Genomic DNA, 17,080 nt, shown 5'->3' with positions numbered 1-17,080 from the left:
AACTTTGACGTTCATGTGCATTGTGAGATTTCTAGGCGTGGCTTGGACAAGTATATTGTGAAAGTCAGACATCCGGATGGACGCACCCTGGAATCGACCCATGACTTGCGAGGGGGTTTCGAGAACATTTTGTGGAGCATTTTACACAGCAGCCTGATCTTCCGGTCCTTGAGTTTAGTGACTATTTGACTGAATCTCCCTGCCTTGAGGTGTCTACAGGAGGCTGTTGCGAGAATCAGGTGACGGAGCGGGAGGTCTTTACTGCGCTGAAGCAGGTCAATTGTGACAGATCGCCAGGACTCGATGGTCTGCCATACAAAATTTATTTGAGGCTGTCACCCATGTTTCTGCCTCATCTGACAGATGTGTTCAACCATTGGTTTGCTCAGGGATCCATCCCAGGACACATCAACAAGGTAGTGATCACATTGTTGAGGAAAGCTGATGGGCATGGTAGGGAAGAGTTAGATGATTACAGGCCTATAACTCTGCTTAACACAGAGTTGAAGATTTTGGCCAAGGTCCTGTTGAATCGGCTGCAGATTGTTATCGCGAGTTGGTTGAACCAGAACAGAACTAGGCTGTGAAGGGGAGATTGATTCAGAATAACTTGCACCTGATCCACATGATCCTAGAGGGAGGGATAGATGACAACACGAAAACTGCACTGATCAATTTAGATCAGTCCAAAGCATCCGATAGGGTTGACCATCATCTCCTGGCATCTGTCTTAGAGGCCGCTGATTTTAAACCGGACTTCTGCAAGTGGATCTCTGTGATGTATCGACAGCCCACGGCTGTCATGCAAGTCAACGGAAACCGCTCGAAACCCTTTGTTATCTCTCAGTCATTCGTTAGAGTTCTCTGTTGCCCCTGCTTTATGTCCTGGCCTTCGAGCCACTGCTCTGCAAGCTGAGATGTGGAGAGGCAAATTCGGCCCTGCGCGGAATGGTTCTGCCTGGTGGCTCAGTTGCCAAGCTATCCGCATTCACCGATGACGTCACGGTCTTTGTGTTGAGCTTTAGACACATCGAGATCGTATTGGAAGCGCTTGCATGGTATGAAAAAATCACAGGGACCAAGATAAACTGCAGTAAGTCGGTCGGACTATAGTTGGGAACCTGGAGTGGCAACGCAAACCTCCTGGTGCCCTTTAGCTGGACAGATGGCCGAATTTGGGTTCTTGGTGTGTGGTTCAGACCAGGTCTCCAGCTTGACAAAAATTGGTTGGAGGTATGGTCAAAGGTGGAGGTGCGGTCAACTTGTGGCTTCCTAGGAAATTTTCCTTAAAGGGTAGAGCCGAGGTGTGCACCACATATGTCTTCCTTCTCATCCTTTACTGACCGGCCGTACTTCCCATGCCTGCATAGCACCTAAAAGCTCTTGTCAAACTCTTGTCCTTGCTCCTTTGGAACAAAGGTGAGCAGTCAGGTCTGTATTCAACATCCATGTGAGGGAGGCTTGGGAATGCTGGACTTGAAGTGTCATCGAAATGCTGAGAGGCTGGCCTTCCTGAGCAACTACATTTAAGAAGATCAACCGTAGCACCCCGCTATCATTGCTGCCTTTCCCGACCTCATTCTCAACTCCTCTGTTGAGAGTCATAGCAATCCATGGGGAGACTCAGCCTTCCTGAAAGGGTGCCGAGCTATGCTAAAATGACTACCAAGGTCCAGCGACCTTGTGACTGCTACCCAGAGGGAACTCCACAGGGATCTAGTGAGGGGATAGGGCCGCTGCCGACTCGGTATATGCACATTTGGGTTGGCAGCAGAGTGAGATCCTTGTGTCTAAATTTTTTGTTCATTTTCCCAATTGTATTTTTCGTATGGAGTTGGGCGCCAGGTTCGAGTTATCTAAACAACTCGGAGTTCCCTCTGACCTGGCAATTGGCCTGAAATGCGCTTCCCCTCAACAATGTACAATGCAGTTCTGTTTTTTGGAGTTGCCTGCCTGTCCCTGTTGCGGGACAATGGCTGTAGAAACAGATCATGCCTTTTTCAATTGCTGCAAACTTCGCCGGTACTGGTCATATGTTGACGAGGTGATGGCTTGCATTGACTCATCCTTGCCTGATTACCATATCAAACGTAGTGGACACTGTGAGGCCACTGTGGGACCGGGAAGACAAATGGTCTACATTGCAATCCTGGCTGTGGCAAGAATGGTGATTTGGACATTGAGACTGCAAGATGGCCGGGGAGGGGGGGTGCTATCTTTTTCTGATTAGGATCTGATTGTTTTCTTTAAACACCAACTATGGGTGAAAATCAGATGTGACGTGGCTTTTGAAAGAAGATGCATACATGTAGCAAGTCTGTGTGTACGAAGCGGGGCCAAATTTGAATATGTGTTCCCCACCTAGGTGTGGAACGCGCGGTTCCAAAGGTCCATCGGATCCCCTGCATCTTTCCGATCTTATTGTTTTCTGGCCTCTCAGCCAGCCGAATAAATCTTTTTTTCCTCTAATTAGAAAGCCTCCAAGACCCCCATCCTCCAAAAACCAAAATCTTTTCTTTTGCCCCTCCCCTTGAAATTCCACCCATCTTGGAGTAAAAATCAAATCTAACACTAAAATTTCCCACGCCCTTACCCATCAACTTTTTCTTTTCTCCCCTTTCTAGGACCCTCCCCCCTTCATTTAGAGGCTGCCTGCAAAACCCTGATTCTTTTACAAACCAGAGTGAAACGGCGGTCTAGCATTTCTGACAAGGTAGGGAGGATCTTACTAACCACATTTTATTTTTATTTTTCCTTACACTACTGACACAAATAAAATCTTATAAATATTGTTATCTTTTTTGTATTTTTTGTGTAAATAAAAAATGTTTTATATTGGGTTTAGGTAGGACCCCCCACCCCACACACACATTAAAAAGGGTAAACAGGATAAAAGATACTGGCTGAGAGAGAAATCTTTGTAAGTCCTCAACAGAAACGAGATGGACCAACCAACTTCACCATCCCCTCTTCTATTTGAGTTGGCTTTGTGCCTAAATTTTTTGTTCATTTTCCCAATTGTACTTTTCTTGTGAATAAAAAATTGATTATCTCAAATTGTAGTATCTGTTCTCGACCCAAAACTGAAGACCGACTGCTCAAAACAACGAGGTATTAAAAAAAGGCTGACTGGGAAGCCATCAAGGATTTCATCAGAGATGCCCCATGGAGAAATATCTTTTCTCTTCCAGTTGAACAGTGCGCAGATGAGACCACTGAATGATTCAAAAGTGCAATTGAAACACATGTTCCCACACGGAAATTCTATCGCAAGCCCCACTCTCCCCAATGATTTACTTCTACTTGTGCAGCTGTCATTGCTCAAAGGCAACATGTGTACCACAGATTCAGCTGACATAAGACCAGTTCAAACAGACAGAAGTTTATAGAAGCTAGAAGTAATTCTAAGAGAGAAATAGTGACAGCTAAGACTGAATACACTAAAACCACCAGAAAATGCATCGAAGCACAGAAATTAGGAACCCATGATTTTTGGAAAATCTACAACAGTGTAGTAAATAATGGACAGTCAACGATTCCCCCACTATCAAACAATCATGAGGTTGTTTGCACGGCAACCTCTCGGTGGCTAAGCTGTTTGCCAGTTAGTTTGCCTCAAACTCCACACTGGACCCGGCACACCACTCCCTACCTGAAAGTATCCTGTACCTCTATAAGGCCACCATTCACCCATGTACGGAATACTGTTGTTACATTTGAGCTGGTGCATCTGCTACTTGTCTCTCACTCCTGGACAAGGTTCAAAAGAGAGTCGTCAACCTGATAGGTCCTGAACTGTCATCCAAGCTTCAGCCTCTGTCCCATTGACGAAATGTTGCATCCTTCTGCCTGTTCTGCAAGTACTTTAATGGTGAATGCTCCGACAAACTACAAGCCCTTGTACCCCTCCCCCCTCCCAATGTGAATACTCCTGACAAAGCCGACAAGCACCCCACCCCCCCGCTTCACAATAGAGATCCCTAGGTGTAAGAAAACCTTCTACTCCAATAGTTTCTTCACCAGAACTGCTAGACTTTGGAACTCCCTTCTGGGATTCTGCTTTCCAAACTGTATTGACATGCAGAAGTTCAAGTGTAATGTGAACAGACATCTCGCTACTCATTTCCCTTCATAATACCCCTGCAAATTATGTCCCTGATAATAGCCTCCTACTTTAAAGTGGCACTGTGCCTTGTTTGGTGTGAAAATTGAATAAAAAAAAAAAGAAGCTTGTTGCTCTTGAAAGCAATTAACTTTGATCAATGTGGGGAATACTTTTCGTATCAGACAATTGCTATTCATTTGAGAGCTCTCCCGAAAAAGGGTGAGCTTGATTTCCCCAACATCGTGAAGAAACAAATAAATGGAACAATGGAAAGCTGAACTGGCCTTCAGCCAATGTTTATTTCCGCACCTGCGTATTCACTTAGCAAATCAACTTTTTGACTGACATCAGTAAATTTGAACAATTTCACTTCTTCTGGCCTCGTAGCATAGCGGTAAGATGTCACGTTTTCTTTCACTTTCTTTTCTGCCTTTGGGTTCGTCATGGGTTCGAGCCTCCCTCCCTACTAACACTTTTTTTTTTTTTTACACTTTTAGACTTCCAAACACCCGGGCAACGCAGGGTACCCCCGCTAGTTAACAATGGAACAAACGAAAGATGGCCTTCTGTTCTCAAGAAATCACGATCACCATATATAACAGAAGTCATAAAAAATAAAACAAAATACTCTTAGAAACCCAATATATATCACGGTAACATATTGGATGGATTGCTAACAGTATTTTTTTTAGTTTTAAGTAATTATTAAACCTTTAAATATTTAGGTGCCATTTTCTTTTTTTTTTTTTGTTCTCACCTAACGCTTGACACTATGTTTTTCGACCAGCATAAACGTTTTAGAGTAAAACCACTAAAAGCTTTTCTCAAGTAGAAGAGTAACTTATCTTGCTTTTGATTGCCTCGAAGTCCCCAGTATCCCCAACCAAACTCCAAATTCTCTTCGCACCCTTTAAGTGAAGGTCTGGTTGGTGCTCCCCCTGCTCGGTCTTCCAGCTTGATCATTCACAGTGTTGTGTCAAACCAGTCGAGGTTACTGCCACCACAGTTTATCATTTTTTTTTTTAAAGAAAAATATATGACCAGTTGCATTTTTTAAAAACAAATATTTATTGCTGAAGCAGCGTTTGTTCATAAAAAAAATTAAAAAAAAAAAAAATGTTTGAATACGAAAAGACGGAAAAGAGAAACTTTTGACATTTACTTTAAACACAGAAAAATAATCAAATTAACTAATACTAAATAATAATATAAAAGAAAATTTAAAATAAAACATTTATAATCTAAAACTTACATCCGAAAATAATTATTGAGAACGAAAGAAAAAAGTTAAAATTAAGATGAAAAAACAACAAAACACGAACGATTTTTAATTCACTCAAAATTGCTATTTTTGTGTGTAGTTTTAATGATAGCTATTAACAAAATCTTAAATGGAATACAATTTTGTTATTGAATTTTGTAAGAAAATGACGAATTTATTAAAAATCATTTAATTATTTGATATAATGATTTATGATATGCAAATTAGTTAACTCGAACGCATACTTATCTATGAATGAAATGGATATATAATGTAGTTGTATCAGAATTAAAGTGCCCGAACGAACCTCAGTGGTCTGGGGTGCAGGCTTCAAACCTGTAGCTGACTGACGTCGGAGTGGTTCAATTCCACCTTTCGGGCGATGGCTGCTGAATAATATTATTTGCGAAATCATTCACCATGTTAGAAAACATTGAGATCATACGTTTTGTGGACGGAGCAGGGGAGATAACTATTTTATTATTATCTGTGTTTTATTTCGGAAGATGAACAGATTGTGTTAAAATAGCAATCGAACTTCCGTGAAAATTTCGCGTTTAAAGAAAAGGAAACCTGATATAATTTTATAACTTGGTAGATTAACACTCTCCGCTACCCCCCCCCCCGTGAGATTTTACTTATATTGCAAACATCCTGAAAAACTTCTGAAAAAAGAAAATAATATTTTAGATTGCTAGGTCCAGCTTCGTAAATAAATTTAACGTAAAATTATACTCAATTTCTAGACTATTGTAGCATTTCAGAGCAGTTAATTACTTAAAAAAAAAAAAAAAAAAAAAATTGGTGCTTATTAAGATATAGTCGATTAGTCGACACATCGATTTTTCGTTTTAAGCAAAACAATAATACGTACTTACTTGTCATATCGAAAATAGTAATATATTTAAAAAAAAAAATTGGCGCTGTTTTACAATTTGTGCAGAGGGAAAAACCTCTCGTTTACTAAAAGACTCGTTCATTTTTTCATCTCATGATTTAAGACGCTCGATCTTCTAACAATATTTTTTTGGCAATCGACAAAGTAAGCGTAATGATTAGCTAGCGTAAAAAATAATTGTGTTGGCAGTAAAAATGTTTTTTTTTGGTACTTGTACAGTTTAATCAAAACATTAAAAAATGAAAATATCGAAAAAAGGTTATATTGTACGTATCCGTTTTGGACTGAAGATCCCCGAAAAAAAATTTCACTTAATTTGATCGAGTAGTTTTTTTATTTATTTTTTTATTTTACAGCGGAAAAACACATTTTTATGACAGCGCGTTGAAGATAGACATCTAGGAATTTATTGGCAGATCTTATACATCTTGAATGTAACAAAGGTCTTAGAGAGAAAACAAATGAATAGAATTAATTCTCCCCCGAATCGAATACAACCAAAAGAATTCCACGTGTAAATTGATTGTGTTTATGTTCGATTCAGCTCGGAATCAAAGTCTCTGCTATTTATGTGCAATCGAAACACATGTTCCCAAAAGTTGAAATTTAATCTCTTTCACTTCAGTTCAACACAAGAAAAAGGTTATTTGCTGCCAAGCGGTGGATATAAGATTGGTCACAAATGAAAAAATGGCCGGCGTAGCAAAATATAAGCCACAATGTAAGCACACCACAACAAGGCCCACTCCCTGGATAAGTGATCATTTATCCATTACAAAAGGAACAATGTCAAAGGTCTGTGCAGATGTCTCCAATTGTATCTGCAACAGGATGATGACTGCAAGGTTGATGAGAAAGTTTGGTGATGTATGTGGCTCGGCATGGTTGGTTAAGAATGATCGGTGAGTGCAAGTGGGTCTGCAAGGTTGATGAGAAAGTTTGGTGATGTATGTGGCTCGGCATGGTTGGTTAAGAATGATCGGTGAGTGCAAGTGGGTCTGCAAGGTTGATGAGAAAGTTTGGTGATGTATGTGGCTCGGCATGGTTGGTTAAGAATGATCGGTGAGTGCAAGTGGGTCTGCAAGGTTGATGAGAAAGTTTGGTGATGTATGTGGCTCGGCATGGTTGGTTAAGAATGATCGGTGAGTGCAAGTGGGTCTTCACAATTGTTCGTCAGTGGATTGAAAGTGCTGAGTGAGGGCAAGTGGGTCTGCACGTTTTTAGTCTGCAAGTGCGTCTGCAGAATCCAAGAGATGAGGTTGAAAGTGCTGAGCGAGTGCAAGTGGGTCTGCAGAGCCATGTACAAGTGAGTCTGTACTGGTGTTGATGTGCGCTGTTCGAGTTGATTGGGTTCCCGGTGTGTTGAATGCATCATCGAACGGCCAGTTGTTGAGTTTTTAAATTGCGTATTGCAGCTTAACTTTTCGGAACTAGTGCGACTTCTTTCATAGTGGTTGTTGGTAATGTCTGCGGACTTTATGTGCTTGATGAATGTCTGAGAGGGTTTGTTAGTCGAATCAGTTGTTAGAGAGAGTTGGTAGGCCTTGAAGGGTGTTGTTGATGTTACAGAGCTTAACTTTTTACATCTCGTATGAAATCAAGAGCTCAGTGTTGGTTTCATGCTGAGTTGGTTGAACTGTTTCACCGTTGTTGGTTGGTCAAGTCTGGGTGAAATGTCATCTTCTTCAAACGGCTGTGTCCTGCATCCAAGGACGATGTGGGCTCTATCGTCATCTTCCTCACCTACTGCTCCTTTTTGTGTGTGTAAGTACAAATGGTAACCTGCTAAGGGCTGCAAATGGTGCTGGAAGGTTGTAGGAAGGTTGCAAGAGGGTGTGGCTGATGCTGAAAGGGTGCAGGAGGATAGAGGAGGCACTGGAAGAATGCATGAGGATGCTGCAGGCCTGGAAGGCTGCAGCAGGTGCTGGCAGGTAGTGACTGACGTTGGAAGGCTGTAGGAAGCTGCGTCAGGCACTGGAATGGAGCAGGGGGATGCGGCAGGCGCTGCAAGTCTGCAGGATGGAGCTGGAAACACCAAGAGCTAGAAAGCTGCAGGAAGCACCAAGGGCTGGAAGGTGTGGCTGATGCTAGAAGAGTGCAGAAGGATGCAGCAGGCACTCTGGAGGCCACTGGTTGAAGACGGGAGATCTCAGGAAGCAGACAGGTAGTAGTAGTTGCATGATAGTAGTTTGTGGATCGTATAAGAATGGTTTGAGAATCGCATATTAATGTGGAACTGCTACTGCTGCTGGAGGCCCTTCGGCTGCTGGGTGACTTGACTAGGAATGCCAAAGTTGCATTTTGGGGAGACTTCCTGCTCCCGCCTGCTTGCCCCGGCCGGCCGCTAACAGGCTATATTTATGAGAAGGTATTGTTGCAACATGCGCCAATCTTAGAAAGAAAACAAATGAATAGAATTAATTCCTTGCCAAATTGAATACAGCCAAAAGAATTCCACATGTAAATTGATTGTGTTTATGTTCGATTTAGCTCGGAATCAAAGTCTCTGCTATTTATTTTCATGGAGAAAAAATTGAAATTAGATTTACTTCACCTCAGTTCAACACAAGAAAAAAGTTATTAGCTGCCAAGCGGTGTATATAATATTGTTCACAAATGAAAAACTGTCTGGCTTAGCAAAATATAAGCCACGATATAAGCACACCGCGACAAAACCATAGCTTCAAAGAAGTCACGTTTCATCTTGGTAGGAATATTTAACCACCAGATTGCTTTCATCATGTCTATTCAGGTCCTTTGTTGATTTGTACATTAAGTTCACTCTCAGTGCAATTTTCCTTTGAAATTTTACTGTCAAAATAGGTAAAATTATAGCAGGGATAAATACAATAAAGATTAATCTCTAAAACCTTTCCCCTTGGAGAATTTTTATACCAAGACGACTAAAGCAAATTACAGTTGTAACTTTTGCAGAACTAATGGCTATCAGAGTTATTCTTGTAGTTCTTATCCTATTTATGCTGTAAGAGGAAGAACTGTCTATTTACATTGCTTATGGCAGCGGCGACATCACCCTCTCTTAGAGATACTTAGGTGTACTGAGGTGAGGCACATCCCTAATCTCATCAAACATGGCGGACAACAAATCCAACCGGTCTCACTCATCCTACAACTCACAGGCTTCGAGTAGAACTGCTGCTGTCTAAAGAAAGAGAGTTAAAAATAAAAATGGAATTAGAAAAACTACAGCTCAAAAAGGAGACTGTAGTTGAAGCAGAAGCTCTGAGAGAAGCTACCGATAAGCTAAATGAACAGTTCAACTTAAAACTCGACTGTATTCCTGCTGACCCTAACATACAGGTTAGAGAATACTTAGCTAACCAGGCAAATGAACTGAAACAAGAGATGACTGAACCTTACCCACCTCTAAATGGAGAAATCGGTCAAGGACATCTCTATGGTCGGCTTGAACACAGAGACCAACTTCCCCATCATAGGCCAGAGAGCTCAGACGGACATACACAAACAGCCCCACCTATTATCAGTTATCACTCACCCACTTCACATGTTGAAGTAAATGATGGTTTAATTGATAGAATGAGAAACGTTTGCCAGTAATCCTCTGATCTAGTGAAGCTTTTCACTCAACATGAGCTCCTCACTACTGGGTTGATTCAGTATAGTGATTAACCATTTCAATACATTATCAGGGAACTTAGTCTCACTCCGAATGAAGAGATGAACCTTCTAATTAAATGGCTTTGCAAAGAGTCCATATGCTAAGAGAATAAGGACGGTGTACATAAACCTTGCAAAAGGCTTATAAAAAATATAGGAATGACTGAAGGAGTGTTATGGTGCTCCTGAGGTGATTGAGAAGGCATTTCTTGACTGAACCGAGACCTCTTTAGATTAACAAAATATGGAGATTTGCTAGAGGAGCTCCAGTCAGCTAGAGAAGATGGGAACCTTTGTGGCCATTCTACATGCTACTTGAGGACTTCAAACCTTGGTAGTCAAATATAAAGACCAACAACAGGTTTCTTTCCTTCCCTTTCAAATCTTCATAGGGTTTGTCAAGCTGCAGGCCAAGATCAGACCCTAGCTTCAAGACCAACCCAGTAGCAGGTTGGCACCCTTTAAATGGAAACAGGATGAGAGTGGTTTCCCCTACGTTATCCAATGTCTGACTTGCAAGAGTCTATTAATGACAGGTCTTTAACTTATTGTTCTGACGATTCAGGTTTGGAGGTAATTACTCCTAACGTACTTGTCTGTCCATTCTACAAAATTTCTGTATTTTTGAATTTAGAAGATGATGTTTTTGTGAGTCGTCCTCCTGGTAGGGAAGAACTAGTGAGAAGTTTGCAGTGGAGGGATGAATTTTTTCTTCAATTTAAGCAGGTGGTATGAGAGTTATCTCTTTGGATTAAAAGAATTGTCATATGATTTGATCAAGCCAAATTTGATAATAGAATCAAGATTGGTGATGTGGTTTTAATTAAAAATTCCAGTAAAGCCACGTCCTTATTGGAGTTTAGGAGAAGTGATTAACTCACTAGCGGTACTGATGATTTAATTAGATCCACTATAATCAAGAGAAATGATGGTGTCTCTCAGGAGCATTCTTTAAGACATCTGTATTCTTTACAACTTTCCACTACACATTCTTATCAGGTCCTTTCTTCTGATGAAGAAACTAGTGATATCTATAAGAGAAGTATGTCACAAGGAAACCTGTAAGATATGCAGGTCTTTAAGTGAAAGAGATCCTGATTTTCTTTGATACTGAGTTGGTTGTTGAAGGATTTCTTTTTTCTCTCTTTTTTTTCTTTTTTTTTTGTTAGGAGAGTAGAAATTTTTTGGGATATATTTCTTCTTTTTTTTCTCTTCTTTCTTTCTCTTGAGTTTGCATACTGCTGTTGATGTTGTTGATCATGTGACTTATTTTTGCCTGTTGATTGGTCTGCACATTCCCTCATTTTGTAATAAATTTCAAGCTGAGGGTGGCAGTTTGGACTGGGCTGGACTGGAATGGAATGGACATTCGAAATGTGTTGGCATGTTTTCTTCTCTCCGTCTAAACAGGATGCTAAAATGTTTAAGTGAACTCGTCAAAGTTACTTGCCGAAGTTTATAACGTTGAAGTGATTGTGTCTAAGTTACCTGATGCATTCATATCTTGCTGAGAGAAATCTGCTTCAAGGAAATCCAAGAAATCTGTTAAGGACATGCAGTTAAAATGCCGAAAAATTACCAACTTGGAAGAGAGAAGACACATGTGAGACATATTCTCAATAGGAAAGATTGAAGTAAGAAGTGTCTATCAACTAGATATTTTCTTCTAAGGCCTGAAGAAAACGGACATGTCTCAAGCTGCAATTTTTTCTAAGTCAAAAGAAAAGAATATTTCTATTCTGATTGGACTCAAAGAAGGAACAAGGAAGATTTTTTTTATCGGATTTCTTGCATCCTTCAGAGAACATTATATGAAGAACAACATGAATTTTTTTTACAGGTTATTCCTTCAGGAAAATGAAGAAATAAATTCGTCTCTACAAGAACTCTCTCGGAACATTATTTCAGATAATAAGTTATCTTTATCTGTAGATATTTCAACTAACTTATATGAGAGGACTTTTATTTAAAAAAGGTGACATTACAAAATGTAAACTTAAATTGCAAACAAAGGGAGCAAACTCTTTTCAACTTTGCTAAAAGTATTACGACCTTCTAAAAAGTCCTATGTTGGTTGAAATTTCATATCACAGCAATAAGTAATAAAAAAAAAAAGCCTATTCAATCTGTCTTTCTTTCTTTCTATTTTCGTAATATTCACTCTATGGTCTGCTGGAATGGTGAAATCTACGATCTGACAGGACTTTTCCTTCTTCTTAACTATTATGATATCTTGGTTGGATAGATTTATCTTTTTGTATGTCCATGTTTCATAAGATTTTTTTACTTCTGTTTTCGACTACTGCTCCTAATACCAATTGTCTGGGTGTTCAAGACGCAGTTGTTTGCATAATTCCAAATGTACTGCCTTCCTCACTTGATCGTGTCTATTCTTGTAATCTTTTATGGTTAGTTTGCTGCATATGCTAATTATGTAGCTTATTATTTCAGTTCTTTGTCTACAGTCTGCATTTAGTGCTTTCTTGTGTCTTGTCGATCTTTGCTTTGATGTGGTTAGTTCTAATCGCATTATGTTATGTAGCTCTTATTAGGGATTTAGTTTCTCTGTTTAGTTTTCCTTTCATAGCTAGGTCCATGCGTTTTTGTTAGTCTCATCATTTTTTATCCTCATGCATCGTTTGTGTAATTGTTTCTCTTCCCATTTTTCTTTTCTCGTCTTATCCCTTGCCTCTGTTTTTTCTCTGTTGATTTTTTCAGTGTTTCTTGCCGAAGTAATTATTTTTTCTGTTTTCTGCATTATATATTTTTCTAAGTGTTTTTTTTGTGTCATTCACACAATTTTTTATATAAACCAGCCCTCTTTCTCCATCTTTCCTTTTCACATAGAGTTGGTCAGCATCATCCTTTAAGTGTATTGAATTATGCATGGTCATAAGTTACCTGGTCTTCTGATCAAGACGTTTTGGGTCTTCTTCAGTTCATTCTATGGACGGTCCAAAGTATTTTACTAGTGACACTGCCCATATGTTTATACCTTTTATTAGGTTTCTACTATATAGTTTTATTTCTAGGAGTTTTCTTGTTCTTCTGAGGTATTTCTTTCCAATTTTCTCTTTAATTTTTGTTGCTTTGGGAATTCCCAAATATTTGTAGGTGTCATGCTCATCTAATGCCCTCATCTTCGCTTGATTAGGAAGTTCCATACCCACCGTTCCAGTTTTCCCATTCTTCTTCTTCTTCTTCTTCTTCTTCTTCTTCTTCTTCTTCTTCTTCTTCTTCTTCTCATTATTATTATCATCATTATTATTATTATTATTATCGCTTATATTTGAATTTGTTTTGAAACATGATGTAAACCATAAATTCATAATTTTATGGTCATATATTATGTCCTATTTGTAATAAAGTCCAAATAGGTCAGTAGTTGTCATAGAATCCGCTTTATTTTCTAGGAATTTATTATTTACTATTGATACAGTATTCTCAATTTCTAGAAGTTGTGTATTTATAATGTTTAAATATGATACTTGTACACCTTAATCAAGACATTAAAAAAATGAAAAAATCGAAAAAAGTTATATTGTACATACTCGTTATGGAATAAAGTTCTTCAAAAAAAAAAAATCACTTAATTTGATCACGTATTTGTGGTGAAAATTATGGGAATGCAGGCTTACCTCTTAAACGGCCTTGGTGCGTGCTTTGCCGACACAGCATCATGATGCTGAAAAGGGTCCAAGATGGCGCCTGCGGCATTATATAATAATGCAGTCTTGCTGAATTTCGTGTGCTCTTGTGTACATATGCAAATATGCAAATTTGGAGGACTCTGTCTTTTATAAAAACAGGCCACTAGAGCAGATGGGCCAGACGTGAAAACGAGTCTACAGAAAGTACTGACAGACGATGCTGCTGCAGTGAGCTGAGGTTTTGTGTACTTTTTTGTTTTTCTTTGCAACGACAAGCTATTTTGGCGTACATTTTTCACCATGGACAGATTCGAGCTGAAGCTGATACCAGAGTTTGACAGGTCCCCAGCTGGTCCTTCGGTGATAGAATGGCTGTAGAAAGTCGAGTGCGTTTGACAATTATGCAAAATTAAGGGTCCAGCTATGGTCATCCCATTGAGGCTCACTAAGGAGGCTTATGCCGTGTATCAGCAGCTCGGGAATGAGGCGACAATGGAGCAGATAAAACAAGCATTGTACTGAGCATTCGATGCGGACCCTTTTGTTACCTGGAGGCAATTTTCTGAATGTTGGCTAGGGTCAGGGGAGACTGTGAACGTCTACCTGGCTGACCTGAAGAAGCTTGCTGCTCCATTCGGCGATGCAAGCGATCGAATATTGGCATGCACCTTTTTTTGCGGGCGTCATTGAAGCTCAATGAGCTTGGGTTGGAGGAGTTGTTGACTAGAACCAAAAACATCCTAAATTAATGGTTAATGCACTGGAATCGCCTACAGAGAGCTCACAATGCCACAAATGTGCTGGCCCCAACCACTTCGCCAGAGACTGCAGAAGCGGTGCGAATCGCACCCCGGTCTATGGAGCATGGAAACAAGGACGCTGTCAACGATGCGACAAGCCAGACCATGTAGCACGGAATTGTCCGGGAAACGAGCAAGGGGAGGAAACCGTGATGCCAGCACCCTCCCCAAAGCAACACTGAACATGGCGCTTCCTGTAGTGACAGTGCAAGTTGACACCGGATGCACCCAAACCCTCATACACAAGAAATGTTGCACCGCATGGATGAAACAGAAGGTCCCAATATTAACCATTGGCGGAGGCTCGCTGGTGTGTTGTGGGGTGAGCATTGTCCATATAAGCGTTGGCGATGGCCCCTCAGTGACTTATGCTTATGCAGCTGGGTGGAATCATCATGGACGGTGAGGTTTTTCCAACCCTAGGAACAAGTCTGCATGGCAATCACTTGATGAACCCGACTTCCACACTGAATACGACAAGGGCACAAACGCATGGACCGTGTCATAGAAGTGGTCGGGCGACAAGCCACCAGTGTCCTTGCAGAATCGGCTGATGGAGTATCTGCCTCCTGCATGGCTCAGAGGGCAGTATGAGGCAGAACTCCAGGTTTGGATGGATAATGGCTAGCTGGTTCCGTACCCAGTGGATGAGCTTGGGCCACCAAGAGGGCTGATCCCCGATGACCGTCAGGCAAGAGAATAAACAGAAGGTTCGACCTGTCATGGATTACCAGGAATTCAATGAACACATTGACTCACACACGGCAGGGGCTGACGTCTGCGCACATAAACTGAGGGAGTGGTGGCAGCAGGGGGTGTACGCAGCAATCCTGGACCTGCAAAGAGCCTACTTGCAGATACGCGTCGAGAAATTGCTATGGCCGTTCCAGTCGGTCGAGATCAAAGGAACTCACTATTGTTTGACCAGGCTGGAGTTTGGCCTGAACGTGGCCCCGAACATTATGACAGCGATTATGCAGGCGATCTGGCATCAGGATGAAGCCGTGCAACAGGCGACGTCATCATATATTGATGACATTTTTGTGAACAAGAGCCTCATGTCTACCCAGGCGGTAAAAGAACACTTTGAGAGCTTCGGGTTGTCGTGCAAGGAGCCAGAGCACCTGCAAGATGGAGCAAAAGTTCTTGGCTTGCATGTGAGCGGCAGCACAGATGGACTCCGCTAGGAAAGAGGTGGTGACATCCCGGAAGTTCCATCCAACATCATGCGTCAGAGCGTTTTTTCCATCTGCAGAAAACTGGTGGGCCACTTCCCCATGTGTGGGTGGCTCCGGGTGATGGTGTCGTCCATAAAGCGACGTGCGACTTCCATGTAAATGGGATGGGACGATAAGGTGCACAATCTCCCTCCCTGTGAAGCATGCTGGTGGAAGCTGTGGCCAGAGTGACCGAGGACGACCCCATGCGAGGGATCTGGTGCATCGACAGGAACGAGTTTACAGTTTGGGTGGACGTCAGCTCACTCACCCTTGGCGTTGCTCTGGCAGTCGATGGATTTATTGTAGAAGATGCCTGCTGGCTTCGACCAGAAAATGACGCTGGGCACATAAACCTGGCTGAGCTTGATACTACACTCAAATGGGTAGAATCACAGACTCTACGCATGTGCATTGGTGGATAACCGATGCCTTGAGTGGGAAAGCACAGTTGACAATGAAGGCATCGGCCGAAATGCTAATACGGAGATGACTTGCTACCCTGACCGAAATCATCAAGGAATTCAACCTGACCATAGATGTGACACTGGTGCAGTCCTGTCAGAATCGCGCTGATCGCTTGACCAGAGTGCCACGCCATTGACTGAACCTGCTAAAAGAAGTGGACGAACCAGCACCTGTGAATTGCACTGTGGTTGGGCGTCAACTTAGCTCGGACCATGTTGCTGATGTCCATTGCCAAAGCGGACACACCAGTGTAAACCAAACCCTTTATTTTGCCAGGCTGGTCGACCCCTACATGTCAAAGAGGGATGTGAAATCTGTTGTGAGGAGCTGCGAAACCTGTTAGTCGATCGACCCAGCCTCTGTCTGGTGGAAGAAGGGAAAACTTGAGTGTGAGAGGAAATTGGAACAGGCTCGCAATGGACGTAACTCACCACAACAGCGAGCATTTTTGATGCTCATCGATTGCGGACTGTCTAGATTTGCATTGTGCATGAGCTGGAAAGTGTCTTCCTCGAGTGTGGTCCCCCTTCTGAGGTACTGACCGACAATGGCACCACCTTTGTTAGTGAGCAGTTCAAACAGTTCGCAGACAGCTGGGGTATATGTCTGTGATTTCGGTGCACCCATGTGCCCAGCGGGAATGGAATTATTGAGAGAAACCACAGAACCGTCAAAACCATCACAGCTAGGAAGGGGTGTACGGTGCCTGAGGCGGTCTATTGGTATAATATCACCCTCACCTCTATCACGCCAGCCGAAGCACTGCACAGGTACCACATCAGGGTGAGAGGCATGGAGACCAGCCCACTGCCCAAGCCGGAGGCGACGAGAGAGAGTATCAAAGAGGGGAATGCCATCAGGGTTAAGAACCCCCACAGCAAGTGCACCACATGCTACAGAACTGGGTGTGTTACTGAGGTGATCAGCCCGCAATCAGTGTGGGTTGACGGGGTGCCCTATCGCATCAAGGGTCTTCGATCGACATCACAAGTGCAGCTGCCCACGGTGATGAGAGCGAGACTGGATCCGAGACTAGTGAACT

The 17,080-nt window shown here is 41.8% G+C and overlaps 1 non-coding gene across 1 annotated transcript; it reads left to right on the top strand.

Moving 5' to 3' along the window:
* Nucleotides 1-5,661: 5,661 nt before the first annotated feature.
* On the top strand, nucleotides 5,662-5,748 carry Trnastop-uca (transfer RNA opal suppressor (anticodon UCA)). Its single transcript has one exon. It is a non-coding gene; the product is annotated as a tRNA-Sec (tRNA).
* Nucleotides 5,749-17,080: the final 11,332 nt, after the last annotated feature.

This window comes from Euprymna scolopes, chromosome 19, assembly GCF_053919585.1.
Source record: "Euprymna scolopes isolate OS-2025 chromosome 19, ASM5391958v1, whole genome shotgun sequence".
In the NCBI taxonomy this organism is placed as follows: Eukaryota; Metazoa; Mollusca; class Cephalopoda; order Sepiida; family Sepiolidae; genus Euprymna; species Euprymna scolopes.
Note: the sequence above shows the minus strand (reverse complement) of the source record. Positions and strands in the feature narration are given on the sequence as shown.